At 37.1% G+C, this 15,918-nt stretch overlaps 1 pseudogene; it reads right to left on the minus strand.

Annotated features, from left to right (window-relative positions):
- Positions 1 to 985: 985 nt before the first annotated feature.
- Positions 986 to 15,918, minus strand: LOC133718709 (exocyst complex component SEC6-like; annotated as a pseudogene).

Raw genomic sequence — 15,918 nt, forward strand, 5'->3', positions numbered from 1 at the left:
GATTGAACTGCTGCTGTTGATCACAGTACAACTAATACCAATAGCAGTCCAAAGGTTGTTGGAACAATTTGCTGAACCATTAAAATACCTCCTGTCAGGTCCCAATGTCCCATTACCACCGGTAGGCCTGGAGCTGAGATTCGTAGAAAATGGAAGGGCCATTCCAAAACTTAAAGTCAGGTTTTTGTGTATAACCTTGGTTTTTTAATAAGAGATCAGAAACAAATTATCCGAAATTAACGTCAACAAAAAAATGTATAAGCTTTCAACTAACTTAAACATGATTTTCAAGGATGTGAACGGATTATATGGCTCTGAACTCAGCAACTGTCATAGACAAATGCCCCCTATATATGTCGTCGATGAATTATTGGATCAGTTGTAAAAGCATAACTCTTAATAATAACTGCCTCTCCCTAGAGTGTACATATAATGTTATTTTCTAGGACATCTGAATTACTAATAGCAAAATGATGAATATAATGAAATGGGATTACATTCAAGAGTGGAATTTAAGTTTGTTGCAGTGACAATGTGACTTGAGGAGAAAAACTGATTCTTACCTTGTAGCCAGCTGAACCAACCGTTTTTTGAGATTATAATGAGCTCTGAACAGTATCTCGCAAACACAAAACATACTATCGGCTCAATTCAGGCGAGTTTCACTACTGCAGATGCAATTTCAGCCTTTAGTACTGATCACTTTTGCTTCTATGCATCAGGGGAAAAAAAAAACTATAAATTCAAGAGTTCTAATTGTTTCTATGACTCTCAGTTAAGAGATTGGAATGGTACTCTTGTTCTTTTGGTTACGTTCAATCCCCCTTATTTATACGTGCATATTTCATTTAGCTATAAATGAGCCACGCTTTAGCGAACTGGAGGGAAATAAACCATCATATAAAACTCAGTTGACAATCGAATAAAATGGGACCTATCAAGGAACGAATTTTTTAGAATAAACTTAGATTATGCTTCCTGAAGAGAGAACAATGAAAAATTCACAAGATTTATGTTGAAATGAATAAATAAATAATATATATTAGGGGAAAAGTAGCCAACTTTGCAAATAATAAAACGACTAAGAATATTTAACCATGAAGATTGCAAAAACACATGATTGGCAGCGATCTTCCTAAAACAAGCATAAGTATCGGTGTTCCACTTCTAGTAGGAACTTAGTTAGCTTTCGCCATATCGATGCCTTGGCAGACGATAAGCACTTAACTCTTGGAAATACAAAACCTGCTTTGGCAGGGTTTCCATTGGCGCGAGAATTCTCATATATCTCTTTGCACTCTTGTACAACCTGTTTGGCATATAAATTACCTTAGTGAGTAATATTCTACTGATTATCATGAAATAAATTTTCTAAGACATGGGAAACGAGACTTCCATTCACCTATATTTGAGAGGAAAATAAGTGAAAATAAAATTCATCAGTTGCACATACCTCCTTGGCATCCTTTCGCGGTATGCCTTCTTGCAGTGCAACAAGCTTCTCAACAACCTCAGGCTGCAATAAGGAGAGATCAAGAGGATGACTACCTTGGACCAAAATTTGTGCAAGAGAAAATACAGATTTACCGTACATTACTTTCCTTGACATCCACAAAAGCAAAATACTGGAATAAAACTCAATATTGTCTGCAACTGATTTAGCTAGTGGACATACATTTATTTGCAGTGGAAAGCTAAACTATACTTGAAATTTAAGTTGAACCAGATCTATTTTAGCGGAGGATATTGTTTCTAATATTTACCGGACAATCAGGTTGATGTTCGAGAATATTTGTGTAAATCAGTGTGAATGTATCCAGGCTCTCTGCTGAAGCAAGTTCTCTCAAATCACTCAGTATTGTGACTCTGCTTTCCACTTTCTGCAGCCAATTTCAAGAAATTAAGATGAGAAAGCATTAAGAACAATGGACTCCAGTAAATGGAAAATACAATATTATAAAATAAAGAAATTACAGGATTACAATATTTCGACAAACATAAAAGAACAAGGATCAGAACGTACAGAAACACTTAAATACTCCCTAAAAATGTCCATGAGAACCTCTTCATCTAATCTCATCCTTTCAATGGTCTCTTCCTTGATGTAGTTTTTCTGCAAACAGAAGCATCAATAATACAATTAACAGAAGATTGGATGGAGAAATCCATTCTACAAGCTGTGCAAACCCAATTTTTGAAGGCAGTTATCCATCAGAAATAAAACCTGTGTGAGAAGATGATCAACATAAACAACAACAGTTTCCTCAACAAATCTCCTAAATGATCTTTCTTCAATATACCTTAAATACAGAGCAGTACAACCAAGAAAGGCATTAGTCTTTCACTTTAGGGTCCACGTATAAGATTAAAAGAACTGTGACTAAATCACAGCAAACTTATTTCTGACAGTAATTACGAGTAAAAATAGACATGTGTAAGTGGAAAACCCGTACATAAACCACAGCTGTGCATAAACTTTGGTTGCTATTTTGGGTAATTCCCCAGACCACATGGGTGCAAACCATAGGCCTGACATTTTTTACTACCCTCCTTGGTTAGTTCTCTATATAAGCACTAGTCTTGTTTGTAGTACACAGAATCTGCAGTTAATTTGACATTATCAATAGAAATAAGAGATTATATTTAAAGGGTGTCCGACACTTGTCCAAGCCTTTATCACATAAGCTCCTTATGTCAAGATCTTTCTACTAACCCCTTCTATTCAAGTTTTTAACCAAGTTATGAATGCATGTCAAACTATATGGACAACTAATTCTCATATAGAAAACAAACAAACAAAAGACCAAAAAAAAAAAATTATTAAACAAAGGACTTGTCAATCACAAATTACTAACGGTACGTTCGGCAACATTTTCATTTTCGGAGGTTAATTTTCTACTTTTGGTTAAAGATGCAGGGAGGGAGAAGAAAGAAGACAGAATGGCACATTAAATGATAACTAAAATATATAGATTCTTCTTTTATTTATCCCCCCGCCTCCCTCCCACCTTTCTCCTATATATTTCCCTCCATCTCTAACTAAAACAAAATTTGAAAGTATTACCAAACAGACCCCATGTTTTCTAAACCAAAAAGGAAAATGCAGGAGGAGTTTGAGTTCTCATTTAGCATAGGAATAGTAATTAAAAAGGATCCTCTGATCAATTCAGAAATCATTTTGATTCCATAAGTAATGAGGATTCAGAATATCACACATTTATGAATCAAAGAGAGATTCCAGGACAAAAAGAAAGATCCATTCTTTGGGATCCTTTTTTCTTCAAGCGGAAGAACAGAGATAGGGCCAGACCGATTCCCTAAATGCCTTTCTGGACATTCCTCAATATTCTAGCCAGTCAGGAAATGTGAAGCAGATGAATTCAGGAAGAAAACGAAGAATTTCTTGGGAATCCTACAAGATCCCTTTGTCCGTTTCTCTGACCGATGGTCAGAACTTCAAATGGATCCAAATCTTAATTTTACTCAGTATATATGTGTTCTCATTTACTTTGATTTTAATCAGAAGAAAGCAGTATGTGTATTCATTCAGCATCAGCATACACCAAACAGCACATGAATTAAATGCACGGAGATAAACAAGACCAGGAATCAGGTTTTATTCACACCATCTGCCGCAAAATCCTAATTTCTTACCAACAAGAGGATGAAGAATGGATAAAATAATGTTCTCCAGCATGTACATAAATTCTAGCTTCACATTCAATTCACTGAAAAGCATTAACTTTGTTTCACTGTCTCAAAGAAAAAAACTTACATCTTTACATCTGTAAAATAATCACCAAATGTTGCAACAAGATACTCAGTAATCTGTCCCTCAGACCACTCTGAAAATGAAGGAGAAAAAAGTTAAAAACGGAGATCTTACATACCACATAATGTAAATACTAAATGTACACCTAGACATAATCAGAAACTTCAAGAAAGATTGGTATACCAAGAAATCAGCAAATGCTTTCATAAAAGACTATTCTTTTCTGGCAAAGAGCATGAAAGAGTACACGTCTTACTTAATAGTGAATCTTCCACTGATTTGTAATTGATTTTCTTGCAAATGAAATCAGTTACAAATTCAGTGGAAGATATTAGCAACATATATGTAAGTCTCCCCCGTGACCTTTTTACATTCCTTAAACTATTTTCTTGGCATCATAATGCCCCAACTGTTCTTTAACAATACACTGAACAAACTCTCACTTCGTGTTAAATGACCTGTCTCTTGCAACAAGCTTGTCCATTGGCATTTTTTGCTTTATATATGGATAAAAAAAATGTTTCTATAGATGGTCAAATTGCTGCGGAAAATAAGAAAAAAATGAAATAGAGAAAAATCTGATTTTTTTTTTTTTTAAGGGATATCCAATTACAAGATGAGAGAGAACGTGGTGTTGAGAAAAATTCGCTTCTTAAACTTTTTATTTTGTCTAATTCCTTTACCTATTTTACTCCTTTTCTATCAAACTCTCTTATCATAGTTGTTTGGTTTAACCGAGGACGTTCTTTGGGTTTGAAACTTTAACCACTACTTCCCTTCTGCCTTAGCATATAGATTGATGGTTTTCATCACCAGATTGGTCACTCCAAACAACAAGAGAAAAAAGTAAACAGCTTGTGTGCACAGACACCAGGGAGAGAGGGAGAGTGAGAATAATATAGATTATTCGATAAAACTACCATGAGAACAGCAAGTAAATTACCTTACCCTTCTGATAAAGCTTCACAAGTAAATCCTGCACTCCGGGATCTTCAAAGATAACACTGACAGTTTGATGCACAGCTTCCTATCATCAAAGAGGTATTTAAAGATTCATCACATATGCTAACATACCACTAGCTATCAATACAAACATCTAACAACATACATAGTTGTTCTGAGTGATTGTTTATAATGCAGCAGCAATGACTTGGTTAGAAAAGACATATCCGCTTTGGAAACCTAAGATTAAGCCCACCCCATTTTGGTCCAAAGGAAAGTCTCCATGGTAGTCTAAGGGTCTTGTCAGGTTAATTTTCAGTTTTATGTAGAATAATTATGAGCCTAGTGCTTTTAAGAGTATTAAAATCTTAGGGTGAGTATTCAAGGGTCTTGAGTGTGTCTTTATGTCTATTTAATAAGTATTGAAGAGTCTTATTATTAATAAGTCTCTAGTAGTCTTTTGGTGTGCTAGGAGTCTAAGGGTTGTGTTTGGAGCCTATAAATATGGTTATCTATTGTAAGCCAAATCAGATTGGAATGAATTAAAATTAAATCTTTTTTGAAGGCTTGTGCCTTGGTTTCTCTCTCCCCTTACCTTCCTCGCTCTATTTCTCCCTTCTACAGCTAAGAACCCTCTGTTTCTTCTAAAATCATTCTGCTTTCTTATTCTCTCAACACTCCCAAACCCACCCAAATCATACTCTCACCTACTGTTGCTCTCTGCTGCATCAGTTTTGGTATCAGAGCAAAACATCCTAACTGCTCATTCATATCCCTACACTTAGATCTACAATGGTTACCAACGCAGAGCTTTCATCCAAAGTGGACAGTTTGTCTCAAGAATCTGAAGGTTATAAGAAGATGTTCAAAGAGGTGCTTGAAAAATTGAATTCCTTGGAACATGGTTTTCAATCTATGTCTGCTTTGGTTAAGGAGAAGTCAAAAGATGGTGAAAGAAGCATAGGCCGGAATTCATTTTCAGATTCTAGGCACGAAGACTCAAGACAATTTGGTTCAGAAAAGGGTGTGAAACTGGATGTTACTGATTTTAATGGAGACAGCAATCCTGAGGTGTTCCTTGATTGGCTACATAGTTTGGAAAGTTACTTCAAATGGCACCAGTTGGCAGAGGAGCGAAAAATCTCTTTTGCAGAAGCTAAATTGAAGGGGACAGCTAGAGTTTGGTGGGAAAAATACCAACAAACTCATTTTGTGGTGACTAGAACTTGGGAAGACATGAAGGTGACTTTGACACGTTTCTTTGTGCCACCTAATTACAAGCAACGGGTACACCTGCAGTTCGTAGAATTGGTGCAAGGAAGCCTATCAGTGGAAGAGTATACAAATAAGTTCCTTAGTTTGGCTGCAAAATCAGATTTTCCATGGAATGAAGACATCATGATATCGATGTACCGCAAGGGCTTGAATCCTCATATTTCTTCGGGATTAGCAGCAAGTCGAATTTATACTATGAATGATGCTGTCCAGATTGCATACCAAATGGAGGAAGAATATAAGAAGAAATCGTCCATGTCAATTTCAAACAAAGGGAAGACACTTGACAAATCTTCTGGAGGATTCACATCTACAACTAGCGATTCAGATGAGAAAACTCATGGTGGTTCCTCATTTTCCAACCAGTTAGTGAGTTCTACTCTTAAGAGTGCACAAAAGGCTGCTGGTCCTGCCTCTAATACGAGGAATGAAATTAGATGCTGGAAATGTAAAGGCTTTGGACACTTGATGGGACAATGCCCAAATCGGTTAGTTGCTTTTGCAGATAAGGAAGATCCTATTGCATCCGCCAACCCTGAACAAAAGGCAAATGAAGTTGTTGAATTGCAAGCTGAGCAAGAGATGGAGGTAGAAGTGTATGACCCATGCTTAGTACTACGTCCGGTTCTCACTGTTTGGCTCCAATTTTGCTGCAGCTGGTCAACAGTGTCTTTTCTTGCGCGGGCGTGCCAGCACCGTTCGGGTGCGGTCGTCGGGGGTGTCCCTTGACCTGACTTCTATCAAGCGATTGTAGACGAGGAGAGCACCAACCTCGTCGCGGGATTCTTTGTGCCTCGTGGTGAGGACTTTGCTGAAGTTTCTTCTTGTTAACACAATCGATACTCAATATTGTAGATCGAGCAGAGCGACATCACCGGGAAATGTTGAGATCTTGCTAAAGCGTGACTTTAGCTTGGCTGGGTTGCTAGGGCGTTACCCTTGCTTGGCTGGTTCTGTAACCGTTGTGGTCGCGGCACTACCGTCGGCTCCCGAGGAGACTAGGACCGAAGCACGTTGACAGAGGGTTTGGTGGCACTGAAAGTCGGCTTCTGAGAAGACTAGGACTAGGAATGTGATCACCGGTAAGAGAAAGAGAAAGAGAGGGAGAGGAGTTGCTCTTAGAGAGGTTTGCTCTAGAGAGAACTTAGATCATCTTAGAGATGTTGTTGTTGTATGTGAATGGGTGTTTTAGAATGAGAAGAGAAGGTGTTTATATAGGGAAGAAAAAGAAGAGTGAAATGATGAGTGGAAGAAAAATAATGAAAGTGGAGTATGAAAGTGATTTGTAAAATATGGAAAAGATAGAGAAATGATGAAATGAAAGCAAGGCATGAAGGTGCAAAAACATGGAAGTGATGATGATCTATTAAAGAGATTGTCTTGAAAAATATATCCAAGGAAAAGAAGAAAAGCATCTAGCTTTCTTCATGTGGGTAGGAAACATGAACATGTGAATATTGAGCTGGTTTTAGGTCAGTTTCTGCCCCTTTATTCCTTCAATTATTTCTCCAACAAGAATTCTGATTTTGACCGTGACCTCTTCATAACAAATGTTCCACTATGAGTGTAGATCACCCTGGTCAAATTTCAGAGCTTTTCATATAGTGGTTGGGCCGGAAACGCTGCTGGACCTCTTACAGGTCCAGTTTTCCAGTTTTGCTTCTGTAGAAAATTGGACTGATTGTTTGAAGGCCTTCCACTCAAAAAAAATCTCTGGCACTCTTCATAAGAAATTATCCTTGGGCTGTCTAGAATGGATCTGCAGAGTTTCAGCTCATTTCAAGTTCATTTGGTCAGTCTACCGCCCCTCCTTCCTTGTTTAGCTCGGTTTCTCCTAGCCGAAGTAGGAAAATGTGCTAAAGTTGACTTTTCATGTTTCCATGCTTCCATGCTTCCATAATAGGCTTTATTTAGCCTCTAAATATATATTTCGAACTTGTCGACAATATATAGCTTGAGCCACTGACATTGGCTCAATTTCTCCAAAACGTGCCTTGTCAGGCCAAAATGTTCATTTTGGGTCCAAACACTCACTACGCAAAAAGAGCATGAGGAAGATTGGCGAAGGAGTAACATTTTCCAGACCCGTGTTCGGTGCAATGGTCAGTTGTGTACCCTAGTTATAGATGGAGGGAGTTGCTCTAATGTCATTTCTGAGGAAGCTGTTCTCAAGCTTGGGTTGCCTACCGAACCACATCCAAGTCCTTACAAGGTGGCATGGGTAAATAACACAAATCTCAAGGTCAATGATCGTTGTTTGGTGACATACTCTATTGGGAAATTGGTTGACAGCGTGACCTGTGATGTGCTGCCCATGAAAGTGTGTCATATTCTTCTGGGTCGACCATGGTTATATGATAAGAAGGTACAGCACTGTGGCTATAACAACACATATTCCTTCAAAGATGGAAGTTCTGAGTTCAAATTGGTACCAACTAAAGTTTTGTCAACCATAAAGCTCAAGAAGACAGCTGGCACGTTCCTCCTTAAACAGACTGAAAGTGATGATTCTATACTTGGTCCAATTCCAAACTCGACTGAGTCGAGTTCTTTTCAGAGGGGGAGAATTAATGCAGCAGCAATGACTTGGTTAGAAAAGACATATCCGCTTTGGAAACCTAAGATTAAGCCCACCCCATTTTGGTCCAAAGGAAAGTCTCCATGGTAGTCTAAGGGTCTTGTCAGGTTAATTTTCAGTTTTATGTAGAATAATTATGAGCCTAGTGCTTTTAAGAGTATTAAAATCTTAGGGTGAGTATTCAAGGGTCTTGAGTGTGTCTTTATGTCTATTTAATAAGTATTGAAGAGTCTTATTATTAATAAGTCTCTAGTAGTCTTTTGGTGTGCTAGGAGTCTAAGGGTTGTGTTTGGAGCCTATAAATATGGTTATCTATTGTAAGCCAAATCAGATTGGAATGAATTAAAATTAAATCTTTTTTGAAGGCTTGTGCCTTGGTTTCTCTCTCCCCTTACCTTCCTCGCTCTATTTCTCCCTTCTACAGCTAAGAACCCTCTGTTTCTTCTAAAATCATTCTGCTTTCTTATTCTCTCAACACTCCCAAACCCACCCAAATCATACTCTCACCTACTGTTGCTCTCTGCTGCATCAGTTTAATGCGCTGAAAAGAAAGTATAACATTTGTGTTCTATCATGCCATCAAATATGCACATAGAAACTATAGATTTTAATGAGGGATGGGACTTTATCTTGATAAATATCACATTCCACACAACAATGTAGCACAAGATGTCTAGAACATATGAATACAAAAATATACAAGACTTTGCACCTAGAAAGAAAGCACATTTCATCCTTCAAATAACCTTTGCAACCTCTAGGAAACCTTTGCATGTATCTTCAAAGTTAACCTGTGAAAATGGAAAGGAAAAATTGAGATAGTTCATTATAATCTCCGACAGCCCTCTGATGTTTTTTCTTTTTCAATTTTTGTTCTTTTCATGAAATCTCAAGTAGAAGCAAATTAATAAAACTCATTAACTCACTGAAACCTAACAAGAACAAACTCGGGAGATTAGCTAAGGATACTAAAGAAACATACTCAAGTCCTGGACACAATATAATTTCCAAATAGAATGATTGAAAACAAAGAAACAGGGGGAAAATAATAAGAACTAAGCTGGATATGGCATAACCTGCTCAGCATAATTTTGTGGAAGATCTTCCAAAGTGCTATTACTTAGCTCCATTGCGAGATCATAGCAGCGCAGATTGTTGTTAATCTGCATACAATTATGAAACCAAAACCCATAATTACTTTGCATCCAATCATCAATACACAGATAGAGGATAATGTGTAAGAGATGCACAAACCATTGCACATAAGGGTTCCAAACCAACTTCTGAAGCAGGTTCCTCAAGTCTCTGCCTTTCAGCAGCTTGAAAGTCAATCATTACCTGATTAATGATATAAGTTAAATAATGGTGGCCACTATTTTCTCTGGTACCAATTGATACATACAGCAAGTATGTAAGAAAAGAGAAGAGAAGGACAATCAGAAACTCCAGAGTCAGAAATGAATGATAGCAAGTATGTAAGAAATGATAGCTTCATTATACTATAAAAGTCATGTTCCAGAGGAGTTAAAAAGAACTAATTTCTTCTAATTAATGCTATTAAGTGCACTTTATCTAGATAAATCTCACTATAGTGATACTTGAGTATTTATTTCTATGACAGCCAAAACCAAAAGAACCTGGATAATTGCTAAAGCAATTCTGTAGAGCATGAGATCCGTGCTATTGTCGCGAACAATTTGCACTTGCTCTCCAAGGATCCTGAATAAATCAACAGCAGCTGGTGTATATAGCTTCCCATCTTCTGTTTTCTTCGGTGGTTGTACCTTATCAGCCTCCAAGATATTCAAGTACCATTTCTTGAAGATACAATTTGCAAAAGTATTGTAAGACGTCAATATTTTTCCCATATACATAAAACACAGTACAAAAAGACTGTAGGTAGATATTGTTACCCTTGTCGTAGCTTGCATTCTCTCAACATAGGAATTCATTAGGGGATCCATGGAACCACTCTCAGAACATACTTGAGCAAGAGATTCATCGACACCAAGCCCAATCAGATTTTCTTGGTATTCAACTACCCAACCAGTTACCTAATTGCAAAAAAGAAGAAAGAAGTCAGGAGAATAAACTGAAACTAGGAAATTTAAAATTGTAAGATGAAGCTTCATTACAAGGACAGTTAGAAGCAAAAAATACTTCAGAAGGTGATTATGAAATCAAACCAAAACAAACTTCAAGAAAATGTAGCATAAAATGATTAAAAAGCACATGAAACCTGCTGAAAACAAAAGTACTTGGCAATTAGCATCCCATGTTTAGAATGTTTAGTTTCCTACTTTGCCTAGGGCTGTAATCTAATATCCTGTCTATTCCTGCTGTAATCAGATTTGCATTAGATCAGGATGTATTAGTGCATCTAAGAATGATCATCGTCCATTGCTAATATGTCAGTCCCCTCTTCTATGCTCTGCTCTAGTCAAAAATAATTCCACTCTTTTCAACACTGAAAGCTCCCTAACTTCAAGCCCACACACACACAGATCAGGATGGATTAGTGCATCTAAGAATGATCATCGTCCATTGCTAATATGTCAGTCCCCTCTTCTATGCTCTGCTCTAGTCAAAAAAAAATTCCACTCTTTTCAACACTGAAAGCTCCCTGACGCGCGCGGGCGCGCACACACACACAGATATATATATATATATATATATATATATATATATATATAGAGAGAGAGAGAGAGAGAGAGAGAGTAAGTTGAATATCCGCAAGCGGACACTGCTGTTTAAACAGCCAATGGCAGGGCTCACTTTTGTCAAGTTTTATGGAAACACTGAGAACTTTAGGGTGTAGAAGCCATGTACTGCTTTAGTTTATAACTCTCAAATTTTGCCAGGGACCACTGTCCAAACAATAGAAATGTCTGCAGTGAGAAGAGCCATTTAAAAAGCACCATGTCTGCTGTTTTGAGGCCGAAATTGTTAATGGGCTTGCCATGTTGATGAGGCGGTCAAGATGTGTAGTTTTGAGGCATGTCAAATTGTACACGTCCCATTATTGTTATGACACACATAAAGACGTGATGTTTTGGAGAAACACGGTGCCATCTAGTTGGTAAGCGTTTGATGCTAACATCCTTGAGATGTGTAGAGTCAATTTGATACCTAACAATTTGTCAATTTAAAATTAAAGACGTTTCTACCAAGATATATCGAAGATAATGATGGCTCATGTAACCCTGCACTAGCAAAACAAATTGGTTTTTTTTTATTTCTTAACTATATTTTAATGCTACAATAGTATGTCTCCAGCTTCCAAGGGAGCTTCGGAGATTAAAACTTTACAAGTAAACTGTGATTAGGATTTAAGTTAGAATGAGTGATTTTTATTTTGTTTAAATGTGTGAGATGATTTGTTATTGTGATTAAGGATGTATGCTATTGAAACCTAAACCCTAGTTAAAAAGAATAGCTTTTTATTGATGAATCATAAGCATAATACAAAGAGTCCAGAGAAAAATAAGATAGAGAAGTTATAGAAACAGACAAGTAAGATCAACTGCACCAAACCAGCCTAAAAAAGAGCATTGAGCAGCATTCAACTTTGGGTAAACATGTTTGTAAGCAACAGTGCAGAATATGAATTGTTTTTGGGAAGAGGTAACTTAAAAACATCTGAGTATGGCTAAGCTAATAATTCACCAGTCAGCCAGATATTGTTTATATTTAGTAGAAGTTTTCTATTGTAGAACACACACGGATGCCAACCAAAAAAAAATGCAAAATGATGGTTCTCAAACAAAGCTAAATTGTTATGATTGTGAAATGCAAGTTTCAAACAAATAAGAAATCAGGAAAGACCTTTAAGATCTCTATGTTCGTCATTTCATTTGCCCTGTCACTGAGGAGTCAAAGCATTTGAACAAATCTCTCGGTATACAGATTGACCATGAGTTGGAATATTTCATATCTGCCAACATAAAATTTTCCATCAAATGAATGGTATATTTATTTAAGAGAGTTGATCTAAACTAAATACTTTCCAATTTAATCTCGAGTATGTGCAGATGTATTCCCGCATGCACACTTTCCAGAATGCTCTAGAGTCTAGACCCATGGGAGCAAATATGTAAGCTTGATACATAATGTTGACTTATTCCCTGCCAACCTAAGCCTCTCATTCCCCTTCTATTTTATTTTATTTTATTTTTTTATGTATCCCCACACCACCTATCCCATGATACCAGTGAGATTTGAACCCATGACCACCACGGTGTTAATTAGACCATATAACCAAGACACCATGGCTAATTGTGTGTAAAATAAGACTAAACATCTGTTTTCTGTTGTCTCTGCCAGAAGATGGAACTGCAGGTGAGGTGGTTGTTATGTGTACTAGTTCGCATACACTATTGGGTCAGTGCAGTAGTAGTCTAACAGAGATGCACTACGACAATAAACTAGTTCATGCAGCAACAGAAAGTTAACTTTATAACAATTGCAGACCTAGATAGCAAAAGAAACGTGTGGCATTCTGGCATTCATATAAGTATGATTGCTCCTCTAGTCTTCTGTTTTGCTGTTGAAAGTTATATATTGGGCTAAGCAATACATGACCGAAAAATCCTTTACAGAGAGGCATAGCTCGAGTAGAACAAAATATACATTAGAACAAACTATAGAACTGTCCCGTTTCATTTCCCCAACTGAGAAACTGTACACCTCTTATTCCTAATTGGTAACTTACTCAAAATATTAGTGTGAAGAAGATTTCTTTCATCAAATTTTACAGAGTAATCCACATATTAACATTCTTTTAGCAATGAGCTTGAGCAGAAACCAAGGTGCTGTGCAAGAAATAGCAAAATTCAACTTTCCATAAGACTCTTCTTAGTAACACTACCCTACTGTTACTACTACCAAACCATGGAAATATCCCTGATATCGAAATTAAGAAGTATTTAGAAATTACCAAGGGGTAGACAAAGATTGCAAAAGGATATTAACCTAGACGTTTTATCTCAATCATAAAGCTTGGTGAATATTGATTCTAATAACAACCACTCTATCCTAGAGCAGTCAGAGCCTTTCAGCATCTGAGATAAGGAAATAGTGGGAAGTTTACACCTAAATAAGAAGACAAATAGATGTATTGGCTCAAACATTATAAACCAATGAAAATAGAAAGAGCAAACCTGGGGGGAAAACAAGGGGCTACATGGTCGTATATATCTCCAAGCTCTTCTCCAATCTGAAATATTAAAAATGGTATATTTTGATTTCAGACCACACAAAAAACGATAAAACTTTTATCTATAATCAAGCTTAGTAGTCAACTGTCCGTACTGTTCGAGCTTCCTCTAGTGCTGCTTTAAGATCCTCGAAACAAAGCTGCACCATAAATTAAAGTAAGAATAAGATAAGTACACATGTCAGAATATTTATCTTTCATCACTTAGAAAAACTGTTTTTATTTTCAATGCACCTCTGTCAGTAGCCTGTTGAATCGTCCTTCAACAGTCTTCCTAATTTGATCATAGCATTTGTCCTTGTAGCCTTTGCCTTGTATATTCAGTTTCTGCTGTGTCATATTTCTCGAAGAAGCTATTGCTGTGGTAGTTTTTCTGCATACCAACATTGAAAGCTAACGTATATAAGATGTATTCAGGTGTAATATAGTTTGACGATGCATACATGATAAATTGTTAAGGTTAAAAAACTGATAATCCCGTCAAGAGAATTACTTGGCAGTTCTACGAGGATTGGCAATTGATGCCATAGCACCACCTCCTTCAGCCTCAGCTGCTTCTTCAGCAAGTTGTTGGTCAAGGATTTCTTGCATTTCAACAACTCTAAATGGGGAAAACATGAGAGAACAAAAAAAAGGGTCATGAACCCACAAACCAGAATGTGAAGAACTAAAATGGGAACTTTTTATATTGTTATAAACAAAAATAAGTACATGGATACAATGCATAAAGTAACAGATATTACTATATTTTTCAGCTTTATGGCGACCAGTTTTGTTAGAATAACGACTACAGCCTTTGTCATATTCTGCTGGACTGGAGAGGAGCTGTAGTCAAAGCATATGCCCATTAGGGTGTTTTGTCTGAAGCTAGCTAATTACAACTTGTGTAATTCTCTGGTATGTTGCTGTTTTTTCTCTTGTTGTCGATCTCATATCCACTTAATTGTATCATTCATCCACTCAAACATTTTCAACTCTGGTCAGGCTTTCCCGGTCAAATAGTTTAAACTTGTAAGAAGCATTGTAAAGTGGGGGCATCTGCACTGATGCAGCCTTTGATACAACAAATGAGAGATAAAGAAACATGACAGGGAAGAAATAAAGTCCATTGGAGTCATTAAAGGCCTACAGCACCAACTGATGACCCACCCGGATGCAAACATATATTAACTAAAAACTTCAAGCAGAATACACTCTAGGCCATATTTTATGCATCAACTGCTCAACCAAATTTAACATTCTCTCAATTCAACTACCCATTTTAGTAAACTTTAAACAAAGCTTTAATGTCCCTATTATAAATTTTAATGCATTCTTTGGCCTCCTCCAACATATGCAGCATATGGCAAAAAATAGCATAAACCGATAAAGCTATTTTCTACCAAAAATTGGCGGGCCTATGCCATCAAGCTCACTAGGGATCCACAAGATCAGCATGGTCTCCAACATAAAAGATTAAGACAGTGCCATAGAATCATATACAATTGATCAAGAACCGTCAATTATACACCACTCTTATCTAATTCGCACGATGATATCAGCAGTGTCCTATAGTCCCATGATGATATCAACAGTTCATATATACGACAAAATACAATGTTTCAAATTAAGCAATAATAGTACTGCAATTGCAACAAAAATCACAGGAAAAAATGGACTAAAATCTCCGTGCCGAAAAGACATGAGTTTAAGTAGAAGAGTGATACAGTTCCATGTAAAGTAATATTAGCATTTACACTAAAAATGAAGAAGAAATTCTTCTCCACTAGTGATTTCTACATTTAGAGATGCCATGCAAAGTAACAGAAGCAATTGAATGAACACCAGGCATAACAGTGTTGCGATTGAATCCCTAAAATGTGATAAGAACCTGTTGGCAGAGCAATGTAATCGGCCTTAATGGAAGCGATAGACTGAAGGAGGTCCGGCAGAGGCAACAGCTTCGCAACCTCGCGAACCGCTGCTTCCTTGGCTTCCACACCAAGATCCTCCACCATCATCCTTCTTCTTCTGCTCTCTCTCTCTCTCTCTCTCTCTATACAACGACAACGTTTTTGCTTCTGATTCTGATTCTGATTTTAAATTCCAGATTGATCTTGATTCTTGCCGGGGTTTGTCTCAACTACTGGCCTTCTT

Source organism: Rosa rugosa, chromosome 6, assembly GCF_958449725.1.
Source record: "Rosa rugosa chromosome 6, drRosRugo1.1, whole genome shotgun sequence".
In the NCBI taxonomy this organism is placed as follows: domain Eukaryota; kingdom Viridiplantae; phylum Streptophyta; class Magnoliopsida; order Rosales; family Rosaceae; genus Rosa; species Rosa rugosa.